A 23,290-nucleotide genomic window follows, 5' to 3' on the forward strand; every position below is an offset into this window, starting at 1 on the left:
ACCTAGATAGGGATTGGATTATCTTTTGTCTTATTCAGATGCTCATCTGGCATATAGCATAGGTGTTAAGTAAGAACTTGCTACATACTCTGCAGTCTGTCAGTCATCATGGATTTTACAAGAAGCATTTAAGACTCAGTTTTGAATGTTTAAGAATTTGACTGGGGAAGCACCATTAAGAGAGAGAAAATAATGAAGCGATCAGTGGCTGTGACAGTCGCTAGACTGTAATCTGCTTGAATGCCAGACATTATTGTCATAGCCCCTCACCCTAGCACATTGTCCACAGCAGGCTCTCAGTCACTATATTTCCCAGTAGAATGAATCGAAGTTCAAGAAAGGAGCCAAATAGAGACTTGGACGCTCAGATAAGGCTTCAGAAAATGGGGGCACTTGCTTTGAAGCTTGAAATATGGGTGGGATATAGTACAGAGAGAGAAAAGAGGATATGGCAGGACTGTCACAATGAGAGTTTGAAAAGAGATAGGGTGATAAGCACAGAGATGTCATTGGCTAAAACCATGAAGGAAAGACCTGAGGACCCCTGGGCAGAATGGACTTGGGACCTGTGAAGAAAAGGCAAAGCAGATTTCGGAGTTCTCAGTTTGCTCTGCTAGACAGGAAGAAGACCACGGAGTACAGACAAGTCTTTGTGGGGCTGAATTCTAATTGAACCTGCTGAATGTCTGGTGAGGGTCAGACAATGAGGAGGAGGAGCGGGGGGGGGGGCAGGGGAAGGGGGAGGGGGAGAGGGAGGAAAGTGCCCGTAGCTGGAATCAAACAGGGCTGCAATGCTGGCAAGAGGCCAGGGCTGAAAACCCTGATTTGGGCTTCATCAGAGCAGTGGGTGAAGTCATAGGCAAGGATGAGCTCACTGGGGGAAGCTACAGGGATGTGGAAGAGCAGAGCCAGGACACGGTCCCAGAGGGCGTCCAGGGGCAGGGGAGAGTGAGGCTGAGCCTCCAAACTCCACACCACTGATGCGCATTCAGGGAACACCGTCTCCTGGAACTGATGTTAGGATCAGGAATTTCTCGGGGACTGTACTCACCTCATGATGAGAATATTTCACAGCTCGTGAAGCCCTTCAGTTAAGCCTCAGTGTGCCTTAGCAGTTGGAAGGGCAGGCAGATGTCTGTGGCAGAAGTAAGAATGAGCAAGGGTTAGGATGATGGAGAAACACTGCTTCCCATCTGCCCATCTTTCCAGTGGCTTCCATCTGGGTTCGCTCTGGAAGGGCATCTGCAAGTTACTTCCCACCCTGGCCTCCCTCCATTCCCTGAAATGATTTCCACCCTCTGCCTACCCACCGGGCCACTCTGGCTTAAAAGAATGCTCCAAGGCCTCCCAAGCTCTCAGCATGCTTCCTGGCTCCAACCTGGAGAGGAAAGCTCTGGGGGTGCCCAGTCTCTACCCCTCTTCCATGTTCCTCACAGTCCAGCATCTGGGGAACAAGGGAATATTTCTCCTTCACTCTATGGGCTGCCTCTGGCATAATTTGGACATGCTATTGTGCTTACCAGGTTATCTGTGTTTTTGTCTTACCAAAGACCTTCCTCTTCATCCGAGGTGATAAGATGGGATGCTCAAAAGAGAGTAGAGGGGGAAAATTCCAACCTGAAATATTTAAACAAATGCTGGAATGCACAGACTTGGGTCTGTGCCTTTCCTCTTCTGCTGGTGCTCACCAAGCTTGGAATTTTATGACCAGCAAACAAGAACAGAAGCATCTGTCAACTCTCAGTACTGGGCCCTCGCCTCCCCATTCCTGCCTGTCCATTCAGAGACAGCATGGAAAACAACACTCAGCATAGCTGCCCTATCCAGTCCTTTCTCAAAAAAAACTTTATACTTTCAGTGTTTGAGTGATTTTTGGAATTTAAAAGAAAGCTCTGTGTGTGTGTGTGTGTGTGTGTGTGTGTGTGAGTGTGTAGATTCACATACATATGTGTGCAAAGACCTCTGCATATGTGTGTCTGTTTACCTAGCCATAGTAGTTGAATATGGTGTAAGAAAGAGGAGCCACAGGCAACTTTCTACCTGTGGATATGCAGGCAGGGGATACTGACATCAAGAGGTACTGATATTGAGATCCAAGCAAGCTTCTCATCAGGGCCACATTCAGGTTCCCATGGAAACAGACATGCCGGTATACCTGGAAGGCATACTTGTGATATATAGCTGCATGATCCACTACACCAAAATCTAGGGACCAGAAACAGCAATAGATATTTGCTATGTTGAAAGGCTTCTGTGGGTCAGGAATTGGAAAGCAGCTTAGCTGGGCATTTCTGGCTCGGGGTGTCTCACGCAGTGGCAATGAAGATGCTGGCTGGGGCTGTGGTCACCTGAAGACTCACCTGGGGCCGCAGAATGTTTGTCAAGGTGGCTCACTGCCATGGCTGGCAAGGTGAAGCAGGCTGTGGACAGGAGGTCTGGGGCCTCCAGCATGTAGATCTCTCCTTAGTGCCGCTTGGATTTCCTCTTGTCATGGCAGCTGGCTTCTCTCCAAGCAGATGGCCCAAGAGAGGAACAGGTAGAGGCTTGATGACTTTTGTGACCTTGCTTTGGAAGTCAAAGCACACCATTTCTGCAGCATCCTGTTGGTTAACCAGCTCATCCCTGTAGTGTGTGGGAGGGGACAACCCACTGGTGAATACCAGGAGGCTGGGTCACTGGGGACATTTAGGGAGACTGGCTGCCAGGAATGGTAAAGACTTGGTCAGTGGGCTTCTCCTTCTGATCCCACACTGCTATCATGAGCCTTTCAATTTCCCTGAGCTTTGATCTCTTCCTACCTCAGTGGAAACCTGTGACCAAGGCTGTTGTTCATATTACTGAGAAGTGATCTTACCAGGCACTGAGCTCGTCTTCCTAACTAAATCTGTTTTTCAGTGCACTTTCCTTACCAGTGTTCTAGCCTATGCTGCCAAGGGTAAAATAAAATCAAATGGGATTCTGAAAAAAACCAAACAAAACTATTTATAACTTAGCACTGGTCCCGCCTCTTTGCAGGAAGCTGGTATCTGTGAAGGTGAGCTACAATTGGCTACATGTACAGCTTCCCTCCCAAGGAAGATGGTCTCCTGGCCATGCCCCAGAGTGCCTGGTCCTCACAGGGCCCTCGGCCCTCGGTGTGTGATGCTCACTGAGTTCCTGCCATCCAGTTCCAGACACTCATACATAGTTCATTTATCAAGCTTCTGTGTGTTTACTGATACTGCAGTGATAAATCAGGAGAGGAAATGGGAAGTTGTGTTTGAAGTTGGCCTTAGGACTTGCTATACAGAAATGATGGGGAGAAGGGAAAGAAAGGGATACAGGGGTGTAGATTCAGAAGAGGGGGACATTGTCCTGCTTGATGCTGTAGGTTGATAGTAACTGCTGAGAAGTGGGGTCCTCAGGGGTAATGTTGTTCTATCGTTTCTGTGCAGCATGCACCAGGACCCCAGCTCTTCCAGAAGGTGTGTGGGCCCCCAGATGGCAGAGGAGAGGACTCTGCTACTCTATCACAGAGCTCACACAGCTGCCACTGTGGCCTTTTACAGTGCTCCACCTTCACCTCCAGAGCAGTGCAGCCGTGTTCTGTAGTGAGGTTGCAGACACCAGACAGTTGGCAAGGATCATGGGAAATTAAATGACTTCTCCAGTCCCAGGGTCCAGCCAGCACTTCGGTTATACTCTTTCCCTCTGAAGGGGAGAAATGAGTCCCATGAGCAGGTAGGAGAGCGATTCGTGTGTCTGAACACCTTGGCCAGAGCAATGCTGCAGAATACGGAATGGTGCTGAAGAGCTGGACTCTTCTGATCACGTTTTTGTCTTCTTCACAATCAAGCCTTACTCATGGAGACTTCACTAATGTAGAGGTTCTATCTTAAGAAAGGAAGCACATTCGTATTTTGTAAGCAAACAGATCCATTCATGAGGCGATGCTGGGTGTGTTGGAACAAGTATGGAAACAAGAAACCCATGATAGCTTTCTGGGCTGTGTGTGCCCGGGACATTTAGGACCCCAAAGCCCAGGGAGCCAGGATGCAAGCTTGCCATTGTAGCAGTGAGTTCATCTCACAGCTATGTGCAGTGTCCAAGACACTGTAAATTATCCTAACGTAAAAGTGCACGAGTCGCCCATCACTGGACTTGGTCCAGATCAAGGGCTGGCACTGGGCCCCTAGATGGTCCAGCCATAGCTGTGCTCAGCACCCCACCAGTTCTCCACCCTTCACGTCTGTGGAAGAACACAGCAGGTCTGTTAAAACACCTGCAGCTGCCACCCAGGAATCTTTCTAGGGTGGCTTCTGTCTCCCTGTTCTATCCCAAATATATATATATATATATATATTTTTTTTTTTTTTTAAGATACTGGGGATTTAATCCAAGACCTTCATATGGAGCTACATCCTCTGCCCTTTTGTATTTTTTAATTTGATTCTGGGTCTCAGTACATTGCTAAGTTGCCCAGGCTGGGCTCGAAAATGTGATCCTCCTGTTTCGGCCTCCCAGAGTGCCTGACTCTGTTCCAGATTCTTGTCCTGGTCCCCAGCTTTCCAATTCTGCTTTGGTCCTGGACTCATGGTGGGTGCTATGATCCAAAACCAGTCTTCCCAGCCCAGGGCCCAGGCCTTTGCCTGGGATAGTTGACATGCTGGGTTCATGGCCATGGCTGAGATGGGCAGGAGAGCTGGCCTTGAAATTCTTGTCTCATGGACAGTTCAGAGCATACTTTATGCTCCATGTTCATGACATGGAAAAGAGAAACTCACAAAGCTACGGGTATAACATGATCCCAAGTGTGTTAGGAATAAAAGAACCTGAAGAAATAGGGCAAATGTTATCAGTGACTCTTTGAGTGTAATAGGATGGTGGGTGACCAAGTCTTTGTGTATTTTCTAAAATCTTAGCAGTGGGCATATGTCACATCCATAATTGGGGAAGAGAAGGAAAGAAAAGGCAGTCTCAAGCTAGTCAGGTATCTGTTAATATCTACAGTTTCTTCATCTCTAAAACTGGAGATTACCTGTCCGAATGGTTTGATGATTGGTAAGACTTGCAGGAAAAAGCAAATAAAATTGGACAAATCACATTCCTTCATATGAAGCATTTGTTGCATGTGTCCAAGACCTAGAAATACCAAGACATCTCTCTCTCTCTCTCTCCCCTAAATTTTAGGAGTAGCTCACATTCTAGTAGCACATCTTTCTTTGTATCAAATCTGCCACCAGCAGGATTGTTCTCCCCCAAGTATTTTGTCACCGTGTCACCGTCAGAGTTATGGATCCAAACTCTCCCATTCTTAACCTAATGGAAACCGACTCGCTTTCAGCAGCGATGCCCATCATGAGGCCTGTTAGACTGACAGTGAGCTCCTGAATCCCATAGTAATTTTACTAAGTGTGAAGCAAGGAGTATAGGGGTTGGTGGGGGGGCGGCTTCAGCCTATGGTGATCTTTGAAGAGTGGTTCCTGCCCCAGCAGCGTGAATGTCATCTGGGACTTGCTAGAAATGCAGATGTTCAGCCCCTGCCCCACCAGAAACCCCTGCAGTCTGGGTTTCCATAGTCCCTAAGTGACTCAGCCTCACTAAAATTTGAGAGCCACCAAGTTACAGAACTTTCAGGAGCCTGACTTTTAGGGCAGCCCAAGTCAGCTTACTGTGTGCTTCTGACCTTGTCTTCCTTCTGGGTTTGGTAATTTGGGTTGCTCTTTAGTCATAGTAGTCCCCGCCGCGCAGTACTGGGCAATTTAACCTAAGGCCTTCTCACTGAGCTGCATTCCCAGCTCTTTTTTATTTTTTAATTTGAGGCAGGGTCTCACTAAACTGCTCAGTTGCCCAGGCTGGGCTTGACCTTGCAATCTTCCTGTCTCTATCTCAGCCTCCCGGAATGTCAGGATTATAGGTGTGTGCCACCGTGCCTGGCTTTGATCTGTATTGTTTTTGTAAAAATTTTTTATTAGTACATGGTTGCCATACATAATAAATGCATTCACCTTGGGGAATCGGTACATGTATACAACACAGCTTAGTTCTTCTTACTTCCCTTTCCCCTCCTCTCCACTCTGTCTCCCCCTTCATCTCTTCGCCTCCCCGCTTCCCATTTGCAAAAGATCTAGCTCCATGTTTCCTATTATCTGTGTTTTATTTTCCTCTTTTATACTTTGAGTTTCTCATGTAAGAGAAACCATGGGAAATGTAAGCTCCTGTCTGATTGATTTCACGTAACATTATTGTGTCCATATATTAAGTATAATCAACCTTTAGTCTATATAATGCTATAGTTTTAAATGGTAAGGACATTATATCCCAGCATGTAGTTAATTTCTAGGTAGGAAGGGTTCACTGAAATTTGTGGGAGGCCAGAGATTAGAACTAGGTACCTGCACTGCGCCCAGCAGACAAATACTGTATGGACTTTATTCACAGGAACTGAGCTTTGGTTGGCTCCAGGAGGCCCTTGGCCAATTAACTAAGCGGTAACCAAGTGACTGGTTGATTGACAAAGCTGTAGCCAGTGAAGTTGTTTTCTATGCTTACTTCCATTTTTCTATAAATGCTGTCTGGTCAGCAGCTGTCTCCAGGTGCCTGGAGCATTCAGAACCTGGTTCTGGGAATTGCCTGACTGATAAGTCATGTTTTGTTTAAATTAGCCGAAATAAACTGTACTAAGCTTAATTGGCCTAAGGAATTTTCCTTCTAACAGAAATGACTTTCTGTACATTAAAGCAATGGAAGAATACTAAACAGAACTACCTAGCTAAACTGGTAAATTAAAAGAATATTTTAAAATCTAACACACAAGAATATGACAACTGATATAACAAAGCATATGTAAAGAGTGTTTCTAAAGCAATATGAAAACTTGTGCACATGGCAACAGAGCAAAAGGAACAACGGACCACTGAGAGGTGCTTTCAATAAACACATTAAAATAGTTCATCCTCACCAGAAATCTAAGCAATGCCAACTGAAAAATAATTGGATAATAGTTTTCTCCTATCAGATAGGGAAACAATAAATAATTGTTAATGGAAAATTCCTTTGAGCAATTAAATTTAGTAGAGTTCATTTGAGCAAAGAAAACAGTACAATATGTGAACTGGGCAGCTTCCAGAACCAGAGCAGGTTCTGAGAACTCCAACCAACGATATGATCTGACAGCATTTATAGGAAAATCAAAAGCATAGAGCACCACTTCATTGGCTGCAGACCAATCAAGCAGGCAGTTGGTTATAGCTTAACTAGTAAAGTTTAGCCACAATTTATAGATCTTTTGCAAATGAGAAGGGGACCTGGAGATGGCAGGAGGAGAGAGGGAAGAAGGGGAAGGAGACCTAAAAAGAATTAAGGTGTATTATATGTATATGCACCAACTCCTCGTGATGATTGTGATCATTATGTACTACACACATGTACTAATAAAAATGAATAATTTTTTAAAAATTGGCTAGAGGTCTTCTATCAACCAAAAGCTTAGTCACTGTGATTTAACTCTAGATTGGTTTGGTCTGACATTGCTTAGTGTAGGTGCCTGATCTAAACCCATCTCCTTCCACAGTTTTATACACAGTGCTGTAAAGAGTGAGATAAAATGAGCAAACTCATATACTATTGGAACAAATATAAATTGCACAACTTTTCTAAAAACTATTTGGTGGTACTTAGCCACAGCTCTTTTACATGTTTCAACCCTCTAATTAAAACCAAGCCTATGTCTAGGAATCTATCATATAAAATCAATGAGAGATACAGAAAATATGTAGCTATAAATATGGAGTATTATGCATTTATTAAAAATAACACTTTTGCTTCTATATAGTGGAAAAGCAAAGATAGAGATTGAATTTACAGTATAATTACATGGCTGTTCTATATATCTACTCTATATACTCATTTATATTCATCTATTATACATCCCTTTACATTCATTTGTATTCATCTATTCTATATCCATTTGCATTCATAGAGAGAAAAAACCAGAGAAAATATAATAAATCTGACAGTACTTGTATTGCTTGGACTAAAGGTGATTGTAATTTTTTTCTTTATACTAATTTGTACATATTTCCTGAAATTTCTACAAGCAGGCTGTATGGTCTGTTCTGTTATTATGCCATAAAGTTAACAAAATCTCAAATTATCAGAATCACACTATAAAACAATTGTTTTCAACAGCAAAATAGAAAGGAGTGACTGGAGTTGAATTTCTAATACATGTGCCCATTGCTATGGTAAGCAGAGCACAAACTTGATGGGGGATATGAATCATAAAATCAAAATTAATTGCAGCCACTAGCTGCCGAAGGGGCTGCTAGGTGGCCACCATCTCCCTCGAGATGTGGCCTTGTGCTGTGGACACCAGAGGCCGTCCAAGGCCAGACAGCTCCCCCTGGTATATGCTGAACACTCATCCATTGGAGGATGTGTGAATTGATTAAAATTCCCTTTGAAGTAAATTCACAGCTTTTTAAAGTGATGGCAGTGGCGCGCGCATGTGTGTGTGTGTGTGTGTGTGTGTGTGTGTGTTACTGGAGATTAAACCGAAGGCCATTTTGCTGAACTACATCCTAGGCTTTTTACATTTTTAAAATTTTGAGACTCATTAAGTTGCCCAGCCTAGGCTTGAACTTGCAATCATACTGACTCAGTCTCACAGAGCGCTGAGATTACAGGCATGCACCACCATGCCTGGCTTAACGTTATTCTCTTTTACACAGTCAGCTCATCCTCAAGTGTCTAACACCTACTTTATATTGTGAATACTGTTGATGCTCTGGAAGGCACAGAGTTTTCATTGAAAGTTGTCTAAATGAAGAGGACAGGAGGGAAAGGAAAAATGGTTCAGACTGATCCAGTTGAATTGGATCTAGTCCCTAAACTCATTAAAGTTTATAGGAAACAGAAAGGAGCAAGGTGGGCATGAAAGCTGGTAGAAACTTCCGGGGGTGTGGCAGTTAGAGCCCCAAAAACCTGAGCCAAAAGCAGTCTTCTGGGAGCAGTGGTCCCTCCTGTGGTCCCCGGATGGTGTCTTTCAGACATCATCTGACCAGGGTCCAGGGCTCTTGATGCCACCAGCTGAGTTCTCAGGTTCACAGATGCAGCCAGGCAGACAGGCCCAGCGGACCACAGCCACACCCGCAGCCCTGGCTCAGCCAGGCACTAGGCTGCAGACCCTGCAACTCTGCCTTGTAGTGATATTTCTATTTTAAAAGAATTTTGGTTATTATGAATAGGATTTTAATTTTTCAATGCATATTTTTAACTCCTTTCTGTCAGTAGAGTAAGAAGTAGTTTTGGAATTTGAACTTTTATCTGGTTGCCTTACTGAATTCTCTCTTTAGCAAATGTAGTCTGTTTGGGCTGCTATAACAAAATACAGTAGATAGCTTATAGACAATAAAAAAGTATTTCTCATAATTCTGTAACCTGGAAGCACGATGAGGTTCTGGTGAGGGCTCTTTTCTGGGTTGCAGACTTTTTGTATCCTCACATGGGAGAAAGGGCAAGAGAGATGTCCTGATCTCTTTTGTAAGGGCACTAATCTCTTTCATGATGGCTCCACCCTCGTGACCTTATTTTCTCTCCAAGGCCCTCACTTCCTTGGTACCATCACATTGGGGATTAGGATTTCACTATATGAATTTGGGGGAACAAAAACAGTCGGTTGATTTTCTTAGGTTCTCTGTGTCTGCAGTGACTTTGTCTATAAATTGCAGCTTAAGCTGCCTGAAGCCCTGGCTTTGAGTCACAGAACCACAAAACAATCCAAACAAAATCGTGACTGTATGATAGCCTTTATCAAATGTCCTTTGAATTTGTTTTAATAGTTAGATAGACAGTAGCTAAGGAAATAGCAAGGGAAGAAGGGAGGACCTGTTCACCGTGGAGCCCACTTTCTGGGACTAGGTCTACCTTATGACATGAATATTAGCTCATGACCAGGATATCCAGGTCTAAATGCAATGGAGAAAGTAGCCAGGTAACTTACCTATTATACCATATGGCTCCGGGTCTGGGCCCAGGGATCTTCTGGAATCCTTGGCCAATCCCAGGTCTGATTACCATGTTATTGATGATGCTGATTTGACCCCCTTCTCCCTTGGGCTTTGGACGCCATGACAGTTCCTTCAAGGTCCATAAAAGTTCAAAAGTACCACTTTGGAAGGGCCAGGTGAAGCCACCTATTGGTAGGAGTAAACCTCAGACCAAACCCTCAATCCCACCCCAAACCCTAATCCTAAAATTTAAAACCTTCACGGAGCACCAAGTCCTGTAGAGGCTTAAGAGCTCTTCTTCCAGGCCTGTTCCCACCCTATGGGAGTTACCTCCCTCCCCTTTTTCTTCATTTTCAAATAAATTTTTGATCTTGCTGTCCCTTTTTGAGTGTCTTGCTCAATTCTTTGTTTAGTACATAAAGTAACTGGACAAGACCCCTAATCTAGTAAGAATGCGATCACATGATTTTTCTTACTTTGACCAACTGATATGATGTAACAGTTAATAAATTTCCTTATGTTAAACAATATTTACATTCCTAAGATTAATATTAGTTGTCTTGAGAGGTCATTTTCTTAATGTAATTTGAATTTGTAGTGCAGTTTTTATTTTGATTTGCCATTAATTTTGATTTTCTGATCCTTATTCATAAATAAAAGTGGCCTGTACTTTATGCAGACTGTATAAATATCATAGTGAGGTCTTGAAACAGTTATCCTAGTGTGATAAGATTAATTTATTAATTTTCTGCAATCTACAATAATTTTTATACAGTATAGAATTTACTTATGACTTTGAATTTGAACAGGCTAAGTTCATAAACTGCTTTGATCTAATGATAGTGCTTGTTTCTTTTTTGAGGTAATTCTTTCATAAACATTGAACATTAATTGTTCTTATTCTATTTTGAAAATTTATATTATTTTCAGGAAGTTAACAGTTTCCTCAAAATTACTTAGACTCTTTGCAAGCATTTTCATCATCATCATCATCATCATCATCACCATTATTATTATTATTGTGGCTTCCCTTATTTGGAATTTTTGTTTGCTCCTTTGTAGCAATCTGATATGCCAGATGGTTGTCTATTTTAATGATTTTTGGAGAAAATATACTTTTATATTTAATGAATAATTCTTTTTTACTCCTGCTTTCTATTCTGCTATTTTTAGCTTTTATCTTTATTTTCTTTCTCTTCATTTCTCTACTTCTTGTGATTATTTACAAAATTATTGTGATTATTTTATTAGTGTTTTCAGTGATTAAATAATTCAGATATGCAGTTCATCTATGCATTGATAGCTTTATCGCCATCTTGTGATTCTGATATGTAGCATTATCACTTACTATATGATCTATAATTGTATCTCTTCTCTCTGATTGAATACTTTGTTTAAACTCTAGCTAATAATTTCTTAGTTTTTGAATGGTAGTCATATAATGTCTGTGACATCTTTATGCTACTTATTGTGTCTCTTTATTGTTTTTCAGTCTATATTGCTTCAGCAGATCTAATATGTTGGTTGAATAGACAGGCTTCACATTTGTAGGACACAGAATTGTATCAATATATTACGTCTTTTTTCTAAGAATCATTATATTAAAATCTTGAATTTCCTGGCTTATCTTGTATCTACCCCCTCTATCTTAGATTGATCGTGTTAAAGTGTGTCTCGGTTCTGTTTCTTTCATTTTCTCTTGTGTGCTTGTCTGTGTGCATTTGATGATGTCACTCATTCTTTGATTGATTGAGCCATTCAGCAGGTGCATTTTGAAAGTCTCGTGGTTGGATAGAGCGTGAATATAGTGGAGCAAGAGACAAGGTTCAAGACCTTTGTTGAAGACAAGTCTCTTATTCTTCTGGAATTTATATTCTAGAGTAAGAGCATCAGATTAATGGATAATAAATAAGACAGTATCAGATAACATTGAGTTCCATAAGTACATAAAAGTGGGTAAGGCAATAGGGGCAATCAGGAATGAAAAACAACCTTTAAGAAGGTGCAAATATTACTTCAACTCATGTTCCACTGGCCGAAAGTTAGTCATATGCTTGCCCAGAAGTTGGTCATGTTGCCACACCTAGCAGTGGGGGAGAACCGAATCAAATTCAATGGTTAGGTTCCATGTTGACCTTACAGGGAAATTTGATTCAGTTCTCATCTAATTCTGTTAGCAACCAGAATCATGGAAAGAATAAAGTCTGTGAACCAAAGTACCACTGTACATTCCCGGTTACTTTGGGGAAAGAGTGCAGGGGCAAGAAATGGAAACTTAGTTAGGAAGTGATTTCAGGAGTCCAGAATGTAAGCTGATGGCTTGGGTTAGGGCCAGGGCAGCTGAGGTGCTGAGATGAACAGTCATAGACTTTCTTTTGAAAGGAGAACTATTCATTAAATAAAAGTATGGCATTGTTATAATGAACCCATTATTACATTTGCACCCATCAGTAGCCTTGTTGGCCAGTCCACTATTTTTGTCTTGAATGAATGTTCTTTCTCTAATATTAATACTAACCTAATTGCAGTTTCTATTTGTTTTTACTGGATATATCTATATCCATCCTTTTTCGTAACTAAAAAAAGTCTACTTTTTTGTAGGGCTCCCTCTCTTTATAGGAATTGTAGTGTCAGATTAATTTTTCTAAGCCAGTCTGAGAGAATTGGTCTTTTAATAGTGTGGTTTAATCCTTCAGCAATCCTTTTATAGTGGGAGCTTTTTCACAGTTCAGTGGTCTTATATTAGTATTTTTCGGTTTTAAGCTATTTTCTATGTTTTTTTTTGTCTTTTGCTATATTGATTGTTTTGTATGTTTTAGGCGCTAAATTAATTTAAAAAGATAGCTGTCTTTGTTTAATCCTTTTACTACTGATTATCTTTTGTGAAATATATATATTTAAAATTTATTTGTCTTAATATATTTAAAACTGTATTTGTCTTCATATCAAAGCTTCTGACTTTTCCTAAAAGAAAATTTGGCTTATAATTACTTTCTTCATTCATTTCCCACCATCAGTTATGGCTTTGATGGGTTTTATTGAAATTACTGTGGATTCACATGCAGTTCTAAGAAATAATTCAGAATGATCCCATAAATACTCCATCCAGGCATCCCTAATAGTAAAATTTTGTAAAACCATAGTACAGATTCAGAGTCTCTTGTCTGAAATGCTTAGGACTGGAAGTGTTCTGGATTTCAGTATTCTTTTTCCAATTTTGGAATATTTCTATGTACATAATATGATATATTGGAGATAGGACCCAAAATCTAAGCACACACTGCATTCATCTTTCATGAGCACCTTCCAAATAATATTGCCCAAAGATAATTCCATATAATATTTTTAGCACACTTGCAGTTTGACTGTGACCTGTTGCATGAGGTCAGATGAGGAATTTTCTAGTCCATTGCTCAAAAAGTTTCAGACTTTGGAGCTTTTGGATTTTGGATTTTTCACATTGCAGATGCTCAGTTTGTACACTATCGTAACCAGGATGTTGATATCACTGCAATCTGCCAATCATTTTTGGATTTCCCCAGATCTACTTGTACTCATGATTGGATTTATGTTTATAATTCATTCATATCTATCATATATATGAAGGTCTGTGTACCACTATTATAATCAAGATTCCAAACAGGTTTATCACCATCACCACGAAGGTTCTGCATGCTCTCTTCTATGATCACACCTCCGCCCCACCCCATTCCTGTTTTCTGTCAATCACTATTCTGTTTTACATTTCTAAAATTGTAGCATCTCAAAATTTTTATATAAATGAACTCACACAGTATGTAACTTTGGGGTGAATTTTTAAAATCATAATATATTTGAGAGTCACTCAAATTATTGTATCAATACATTTTCCTTGCTGAGTAGTACTTCCTGCCTTACGTGTACCACAGTTAATTGAACCATTTACCTGTTACGGGGCTATTTCATGTTTTGGGGTATTATGAATAAACTTGGTGTTAATTTTCATATCCAGGTTTTTATGTAAGCATATGTTTTTATTTCTCTAGGATAAATGACTTTGAGTACAATTATTGCATTGACTGGTGATTGCATCTTTTATAAGAATATGCCAATTACTTTTCCAGAGTCATGGTAACAGTTTACATTCTCACAGAGCAATGCATGAGTGATCCCATTTTCCCATATCCTCACTAGCATAGATATTGTCATTATTTCTTTCTCTCTTTTTAAACAAGCCATTTTGATAGGTGTGGAGTGTTATTTCGGTGTGATTTTAATTTGCATTTTCCTGATGGCTAATCTCTCCCAGTGGTTATTTGCCTTCTGTATATCCTTTTCTGTGAAGTGTCTTGCTATCTTTTGCCCATTTCCTATTTGGATACTTATATTTATTTGTTTTGATTTGCTGTTGAATTTTGAGAATTCTTTACATATTCTGAATACACTTTCTTTGTCGGATATGGTATTTCTACACACCTCCTCCCAATACATAGCTTATCTTCTTGTCCTCTTCCCATGGGTCTGGTAAAGCAAAAGTTTTAAATTTTGATTTGGTTTGATTTATTCATTTTTTCTTTTATGGATTGTACTTTTGATGTCAAGTCTAAGCCCTAGAGCCTGAAGATTTTTGTCTGTTTTTTTCTAAAGCTTTCATAGTATTTATTAGTATATGTTTGCAATACATAATAGTCACATTCATTGTGGGGACTTGGTACATGTGTATATTGTATCTTGATCATTTTCAATCCCTTTACTACCCTGACCCTTCCGCTTTACCTTTCCCCCATACCCTTTTACATTTCCAAAACTTTTACATGTAAGTCTATGATCCATATTGGGTTAATGCTTGGATAAAGTATTAAGTTTAGGTCAGAGTTCATGTTTTTGCTTACAGATGTCCCCTTGTTCCAGACAATTTGTTGAAAAAGCTGTCCTTTCTTCACTGAATTGCTTTGACAACTTTGTCAAAAATAAATTGTTTATATTAATGTGGGTCGATTTCTGGGATCTCCACTCTGCTCCATTGATTATGTAGCTATCTTTCTGCCAGTATCACATTGTTTTAATTACTGTAGCTATATATTAAGCTTTCATATCGAAGAAGTGATTCCTTCTAGATTATTCTTTCTTCTCCAGATTAATTTAGCTATCCTAGGGTCTGTGTTCTTCTATGTACATTCTAGAAGAAGCTTGGCTATGTCCACTCAAAACTTCCTCAGATATTGGTAAGAATTGCGTTAAAACTATAGATGAAATTGGGAAGAATTTACATCTTTATTATACTGAGTTGTTACAGTCTGTGAACACAATCTGTCTCTCCATTTATTTAGATCTCTGACTTTTTAAATCCACATCTTGTAATTTTCAGTACATAGATCCCTTATTTTCTTGACAAATATATGCCTAAATAGTATTTTGTCTTATTTGGAGCTGGTATAACATGTTCATTATTGACAAATAGAAGTACAATTGATTTTTACCTGTTGATTATTTTTATATTAATTAATTTTAATCGACATAAAAGTTATCAGGGTGTATATGATGTTTTATACAAGTATATGCAGTGGAACAGCTAAGGTAAGCTAACACTTCCATTACCTCGCATTTTTTTGTGTGGTAAGGTAAAATCTACTACCTTAGCAATTTTCAGTCATACAAAACATTATTTATTACAGTCACTATGTTGTACAGCAGCTCTTTTGAACTTTTTCCTCCTGAACTTTTGTATCCTTTGACCAATATCTCTCCACCCGCCCAAACCTTCTCAGTCTCTAATAACTTCCATTCTCCTCGGTTCTATGATTTTTTTTTTTTGATACCAGGGATCGAACTCAGGACCTTGCGCTTGGGAGGCAGGCAGCAGAACCACTGAGCTAAATCCCTGGCCCAGTTCTATGATTTTGACATCTTTAGGTTTCATGTATAAGTGAGGTCATTTGGTGTTTGACTTTCTGTGCCTGGCTAATTTCACTTAGCATCATATGCCCTAAGTTCATCCGTTTTGCCACAAATGATAAGATCATACAACTTTTTTCTCCTTTAATTTGTGGATAATGAAATAATAATTGCATTGCTTTATTTTTAGGGGGTGCTGGGGATCAAACCCAGGGTTTTGTGCATGTCAGGTGGCTGCTCTGCCACTGAGCACCCCAGCTCATATTGATTGACTTTTGCTGAACCAACCTTGCATACCTGTAATGAATGTTCCTTGGTCACGGTGTATAATTCTTTCTACATGCCTTCGGATTTAGTTTGCTAGTATTTTTTAGGTTTCTTACGTATAAGTTCACAAGAGATGTGCTCTCTACATGCTTTCCTTTATTTCCATCTTTCTTTCTTATTTGGGTACTCTCTGTTTAGTTTGGTTATCAGGTCTCATAAAGTGAATTGAAAAGTATTCCTCTCTTCTATTTATGGGAGAAATTTTATAAAATTGGTATTTGGGCCTAGAGATTTCTTTTTTAAAAAGCTTCTAAACTATGAATTAAATTTCTTCAATGATTATGGCACTATTCTAATTATCTATTTCATCTGGTTGAGTTTTAGCAGAGTTTTTTCCTCTTGGGAATTGGTCCATTTCTTTTAGTTGTTGAAGTTCTGAATGTAAAATTATTCGTAGTATGCTCTTATATTTCAGTGGTTGTAGGACATAATGTAATATTCCCTATTTTATTTCCGATATTGGTGATTTGTCTTCCTTCTTTTATTTTTTGCTACTCTTGCTAGAAGCTTGTCAATTTTATTCATTTTTTCAAAGAAATTGCTTTTTGTTTTATTGATTTTTCTCTCATTTTCCTATACCAATTTCATTTTTTCTTACCATTACTATTTTCTTCTTTCTGCCAGTTTTAGGGATTTTTTAAATTTCATTTTTTTCTTAGCTTCTTCAGATAGAAACTTAGATTATAGAATAATGCTGTGTTTCCACTTACATTGAGTTCTCTGAATGATTATTGCCCTGGGATTTCTCCTTTGAACCATGAATTAAAAATGTATTGTTAAGTTTCCATGTGTTTAGAGATTTTTCTGGTTTCCTACTGGTTTTTAGTTTGATTCCATTATGGTCAAAGAACACACTCTGTGATTTCAATTATTTGTACCTTTGTGGTTTGCTTTATAGCCTTATACATGGTCTACCCACGACACTAAACAATGTGTGTGCTGCTGCTGTCCTTGAATGTGTAGCATGGATCCCACTGGGTGACTGCTGTCCAGAACCTCTTTCCTTGCTGATGGTCTCTCCAGTAGTTCCATCATTTTCTGTCCCCAACCATAATTGCAGATTTGTCTGTTTTTCCAGTTACCTCTACCCACTTTTGTTTCTTGTATTTTGAGGTTGTTCTTAAGTGTGTCCACATTTAAAATCATATCTCTTTCTGATGGATTGATCCTTTCACCATTATGTGATGTGCCTCTTTGTGTCTAGTAATTTTCTCAGCTTTTAAGTCTACTTTATTGGATATTAATATAACTACTGCTGCTTCTTAAAATTAATATTTTCAGGATGTATTATTTTTCCATCCTATGTTGCTGAATTTGAAGCAAGTCCCTTTTATCTGCTTATTTCATTTTTGATTGATAGATAATTTACATTTAAGTTAATTATTTAGGCAAGTCTGCCATTCTTCTCATTTTCTCTTTTCTCCCTTCCCTCCTTTCCCTCCTCCTTCCTTCCTTCCTTCCTTCCTTCCTTTTTGCACTAGTAGGGATTAAACCAAGGCCTTTGATTTAACTACATCCTCAGCCCTTCTTTTAAATTTTTTTATTTGGAAACAGGGTCTAAGTCACTAAATTTCCCATTCTGTGCTCAAACTTGTGATCTTCCTGCCTCAGTCTTCCAGAGTGCTAGGATCACAGGCATGTGCCACCATACCTGACTTCTTTTCTCTTTTCTTGTGGGATACTTGATTTTTAGTATTTTGTTTAGTTTTTGTAGTGGTTGCTCTGTGATGTCACACTTTACCGAGAGCAACATTTCACCTCTTCTGGTGGGTGTGAATATTTTCTCTTAGATCCTTTTATCTTCCTGTTAGGGTTTGAATGTCCCTTCCAAGCTCATATTGGAATTTAGTGGCCAGTGTTAAGATATGGGACCTCTAAGAGGTGATTAGGCCATGAAGGCCCCACTCCCATGAATGGACTAAAACCTTTATCTCAGGAGTGGGCTTGTTACCACTGGGTGGGTTCCTCACGAGGATGAATTCTCTCTCCCTTCCCACTCCCTCCATGTGATTGCCCTTTCTCTGTGTTATCATGCAGCAGAAAGTCTTTGCCATATTCCAACACCATGCTCCTGGACTTCCCGACTCTAGAACTGTAAGAAACAAATCTCTGTTTTTTATGTTTCCTAGTCTCAAGTGTCCTATTATGGCAGCAGAAAATGAACTAAGACGCTTTACCACTCTTAACTAGCATTGTCTTGAGTATCAAATGGTGCTCTAATTTATGCCTCAACCACTTACGTTCATGAAGAAAGTGATAGTCTATTATATATGCCTATATTTCTATTTTTTCTTTTATTCGCTCCTCTTTCTTAGTGTTCTAAGAGTCTTCCTGTTTGAAGAACTTTCTTTAGGATGTCTTTAAAGTTGTGTTATACTGACATATTCTTTCAGCTTCCTTTTCCTGAAGATGTTTCAATTTCTGCTCATTCCTAGAGGATAATTTTACCAGATATGAGATTCATGGTTGACAGTTCTCTTGTTTTCCAGAACTTGAAAACTCGTGTACTACTTGCTTCTGTCCTTATTGATTTAAAATGGGAAATCTGTTGTCATTTGAACTGTTTTTCCATTATAGGAAATGCATCATTTCTTTTTGGCCACTTGCCAGAATTTTTCTGCGTTTACCTATTTCAGGGTTTAATTATCATGTGTCTTGGGATGGATTTATTTGGATTATTTTCTATTTGAGACTTGTTAAGCTTCCTGAATCTATAAGGTGTGATCCAAAAATAGAGTGAATAGTTAAATTAAAAATAAAAACTTTATTACACTAAAAAGACAGTTTGCCATTAATTCTCCTCAAAATACTCTTCTTCACTTCAAACACACTTATCCCATCATTCTTGCCCCTTTCTGAAGCAGTTCTGGAAGTCCTCTTTCCTGAGTGTCTTTGTGAGGTGTGATCAGAAACACAGTGAATGCTGTTGCTGAGTACCAGCAGAAAAATGAACTCATAAAAACCTTACTGCATGTCCTCATCACCCTGTTCACCAGATCTGATACATGCAACTTCTGGCTGTTCCTCAAAGCAAAAATGACCATGAAAAAGCTGAATGTTTTTATTCAATCCAGGACATCCAGACAACCAGGACAGCACAACTAAAGACACTTAGGAAAGAGGACTTCCAGAACTGTTTCAGAAAGTGACAAGAGCCATGGGATAAGTGTGTTCCAAGTGAGGTGTACTATTGGGGGGGGGTGGTTGATGGTAATTTGTCTCTTAGTGTAATAAAACTTTTTTACATTTAAACACTTGCCATATTCTTTGATCACATCTTATGTATTTTACCAAATGTGGGAAATTTTAGGTATTACTTCTTTGAATATTTTTTCAGTACCACTTTCAGCCTCTTTTCCTTCTGCAATTCCAATGAACAATGTATCTTTTTTAGTCTCATAGATCCCTGAGCTTCTATTAAAAAGTTTTGATTGTTGGTTTATTTTCTTTTTGTTGTCCTTATTGATCAGATCTTACTCATTTGAAATCAAGTTCACTGATTATAATTGATCATCTCTTCATCTCTACTGTCTCATTAAGCAAGCTTTTAAAAGAAATTTCCACTATTGTATTCTTCATTGTATTGTATTCTGTGTATCTTTTTATATTTTCCATTTATTTACTGAGATTTTCCTTATTTTTCATTTCTTTCAGGAGAATTTCTGAATAATTATTGAAGCATTTTTATGATGGCTGCTTTAAAATCCTTGTCGATAACTCCAATTTCTGATTTACCTGGTGTTACTTTCAGTGAAGCATCTTTTCTCTTTCAATTTAGGAGTTCCTCAGTTCTTGATGTAATTGGTGTTTTCTACTGTAGCCTGGACACTTTGTCTCATATAGGAGTGGATTCTAGATTTTATTTAAATCTGTGTGTGTGTGTGTGTGTGTGTGTGTGTGTGTATGGAAATTGAACTCAGGACCTTCATACTGAGCTACATCCCCAGCCTTTTAAAAATTTTTTAGACAGGGTCTCACTAAGTTGCTAATTTTCTCAGGCAGTCCTCCTGCCTATGCCTCCTAGAATGCTGGGATTACAGACATGCTCTCCCCGCTGGTTTATTTAAATATTTTATGTACTGGACACTCACCCTGCTTAGGTTTAGCATGCAGGTCCTCACTTAGTTTTGTGCACCATGGTTCCAATGGCAGCTTCTTTGCCGAGCCTTTGTGATGATAGTTCAGTCTGCCTGTATTATCTGGTAGCACTGCTGGAGCTCTCCCTGGTCAGTTTTGGTCCTGCTCAAAGGGGCAAAAGGAATGTGGTTAGGTTAGGTACGCATGAGCCTTGTAGTCTCTCCTTGGGGAGAAGGCTCCAAGGCTCTCAGGTGGGAGCACAGAGGCTTGGTGGGCCAGGGGCTCTTGTGACCAGATTCTCTCCTGCCTCCGGGGCCAGGGAGTGCTTCCCAGGCCAGGCTCTGGGATGAGATCCGCCAAGTTTGCCCCAGTCTCTGGCAGGAGAGTCTTCAGCAAGGCAGCCAGAGGCTTTCTGGGCCAGGCTCTTTGTTATGGAGGAGTCCATCTTGCAGGAGCCTTCCTGTTCTACTGGGGTGCGGGATGGGCAGGGATAAGTTCAGGCCCCCAGGGAGGGAGCCAGCTTTTCTTAGGTGCTGATTGTTAGCGGGGGTTCCCAGTAGATCCTGCTTGCCTGGTGTTGTCTGAGGGATCCCCATCCAGTCTGGGGGAAGAACGAGCCCCCCTTGGGCTGCCTTCTGTTGATAGGTTGGGGGACAGGAAATGCCAAATCTCAACTGCTTTCCTTTTATTTTTTTTCTTTTTGTGGCACTGGTGATTGAACCTAGGGCTTTAGCACTGAGGTACATCTCAGCTCATTTTAAATTTTTAATTTTAAGACGGAGTCTCAATAAGTTGCCTAGGTTGGGCTCAAACTTGTGATTCTCCTGCCTCAGCCTCCCAAAATGTCAACTACCTACTCTTGTTAGGCGGAGTGGTAGAAGACAGGCTGCCATTGTGTCCTTCCTCCAGGGCTGGGTCCCAAACTAGTCTTCCTTTTGCTGCCTTTGACAGTTTTGCTTTGGTTGCTTCTTTTCTCGTTTTTTTGGTACCGGGGATCGAACTCAGGACCTTTTGCTTGTGAGGCAGGCATGGGCGCCACTGAGCTAAATCCCCAGCTCTTTGGTTGCTTCTTATATCATTTCCACAGTTTATAGTTGGATTTGGCAGAGAGAAGCAGCGTCCATCATGCCTAGACCAGAAGTCCCATTATATTAAACAATCGTTTTTAAGCATTAACTATTCTTTTTTCAGAATAGTTTGGTCTCTGTGGTTAGCTTTGCCTTCACATTTGTTACAGTTAATTTTACTTATCTTTAGACAGTTTTAATGTATGCTGTTTTTTCTTTATACTCTCAATTTCTTATACTTGAATTATTAGTTATAGTTCATCTCTCAATTATTTGGAGATTGGTTTTTATTTGTCTATTTTATTTTGTTGTTTGTTTGTTTGTGATAGTGAGGCTTGAACCCAGGGCCTTTGCACTAGAGCTATATCTCCAGCCGCTGTTTATTTTGTTTTGAGACAGGGCCTTGCTAAGTCATTAAGATGCCCAGCTGGGCCTGACCTTGTGATTCTCCTGTCTCAGCCTCCCAGAGTGCTGGAATTATATGCATGTAGCGCCCTGCCTGGTGAGCTGGAGATCTTTTTAAAACATTTTTTTCCATCATGGATTGGGGATTACTGAAGAGAGATAGGTTTTAAGTCTTCTATGGCATGGATATGATTTCGGTGTCCATGAAGCTGTTGTATGCTGGAAGCTTGACCCGCAGCGGGGCAGTGGTGGGATATGGTGGACTGGCTTAAGAGTTGGGGTCCAGCAGGAGGTGATGAGGTGTTTAAGGGCACTGCCCTCAGAAAGGATCAATGCTGGTCTAGCAGACTGAGGTCATTCTCGCAAGAGTGAGTTGGGGTAAGAGAGCAAACCTGCCCACTGAATCCTCTGGCTTCCTGTCTTGCCCTGTGACTTCACTCTCTCCACCTGCATGTGGCTGTTTCCTATCCTGATCCTGCAGGATGTTGTGAGAGCAGCTACAGGAACCCTCACCAAACTGACCTGGCTGCCTCATCTTGGATTCTCTGCCTCCTGCAAGCTGTAAGAGGTAATTAAACTTCTTTTCTTTCTGAAGTGCCTAGCTTCAGTATTTTGTTACAATGACTGAAAATATGAAGTCCATCACAGATTTGAAAACATTATAGTTAACTTTGCTGGTAAAATTAAAATGTGGTTGAATATAAAGTTATTGGTTCACAAAATTTTAACTTCAATGCCTTATAATCCAACTTTTTTCTTTTTTCTTAACACACATTAATTGTACATATTAATGGGGTTCAGTATGATATTTCCATACATGCATACAGCATGCACTGATGAAATCTAACCTCTTTTTCTATTCTCCTTTTCCCCTCCCTAGTTCCATACACTTTCCTAATCCCTAGCAATCACTATTCTATACTCGGGTCCACTTTTTTTTTAGCTTCCACATGTGAGAGAGAACATGCATTACTTGTGTTTCCACATCTTGGTTATTTCACTTGGCATAATGTCCTCCAGTTCCATCTGTTTTTCTACAATTGACAGGATTTCATTCCTCTTTATGGCTGAATAGTACTCCGCTGTGTATAGATACCATGTTTTCTTTGTGCATTCATCTGTTGATAGGCAGTGAGACTGATTGCATATCTTAGCCATTGTGAGTAGTGCTACAATAAATGTGGACATGCAGGTGTGTATCTGGTATGTTTTTTATTTCCCTTGGTTATACAACCAGAATAAGATAGATGGATCATGTGCTAGGTTAAACATTTTTCATAATAGAATTGCTTCTTCTTAATTCATCTCCTAGAGACTCATAATGTATATTAGTTTAATTAAAGCCTTCATTTGGGCGGCATGTTCAGTTTTGTTTAGAATATCATTTCTCAAATGGTGATAATAGAATTCCTTTTTTCGCTTTTCCTATTAACACAGTTGACTCTCTGTACTCATGGGTTCTGTGTCTGAGGGTTTAGTCAACTGCACATCAAATAATTTGCATATAATTTAAAAAATTATATCTTTGGAGAACATGTACAGGCTTTTTTC

At 39.9% G+C, this 23,290-nt stretch overlaps 1 protein-coding gene across 19 annotated transcripts in view; it reads left to right on the top strand.

Moving 5' to 3' along the window:
• The window catches only part of Caln1 (calneuron 1), a 534,324-nt gene that overhangs the window by 334,889 nt on the left and 176,145 nt on the right, over window positions 1–23,290 (top strand). The window lies entirely within an intron of this gene.

This window comes from Heterocephalus glaber, unplaced genomic scaffold (assembly GCF_053883595.1).
Source record: "Heterocephalus glaber isolate CG9 unplaced genomic scaffold, H.glaber_assembly_v1.0 deba00001610, whole genome shotgun sequence".
Classification (NCBI taxonomy): domain Eukaryota; kingdom Metazoa; phylum Chordata; class Mammalia; order Rodentia; family Bathyergidae; genus Heterocephalus; species Heterocephalus glaber.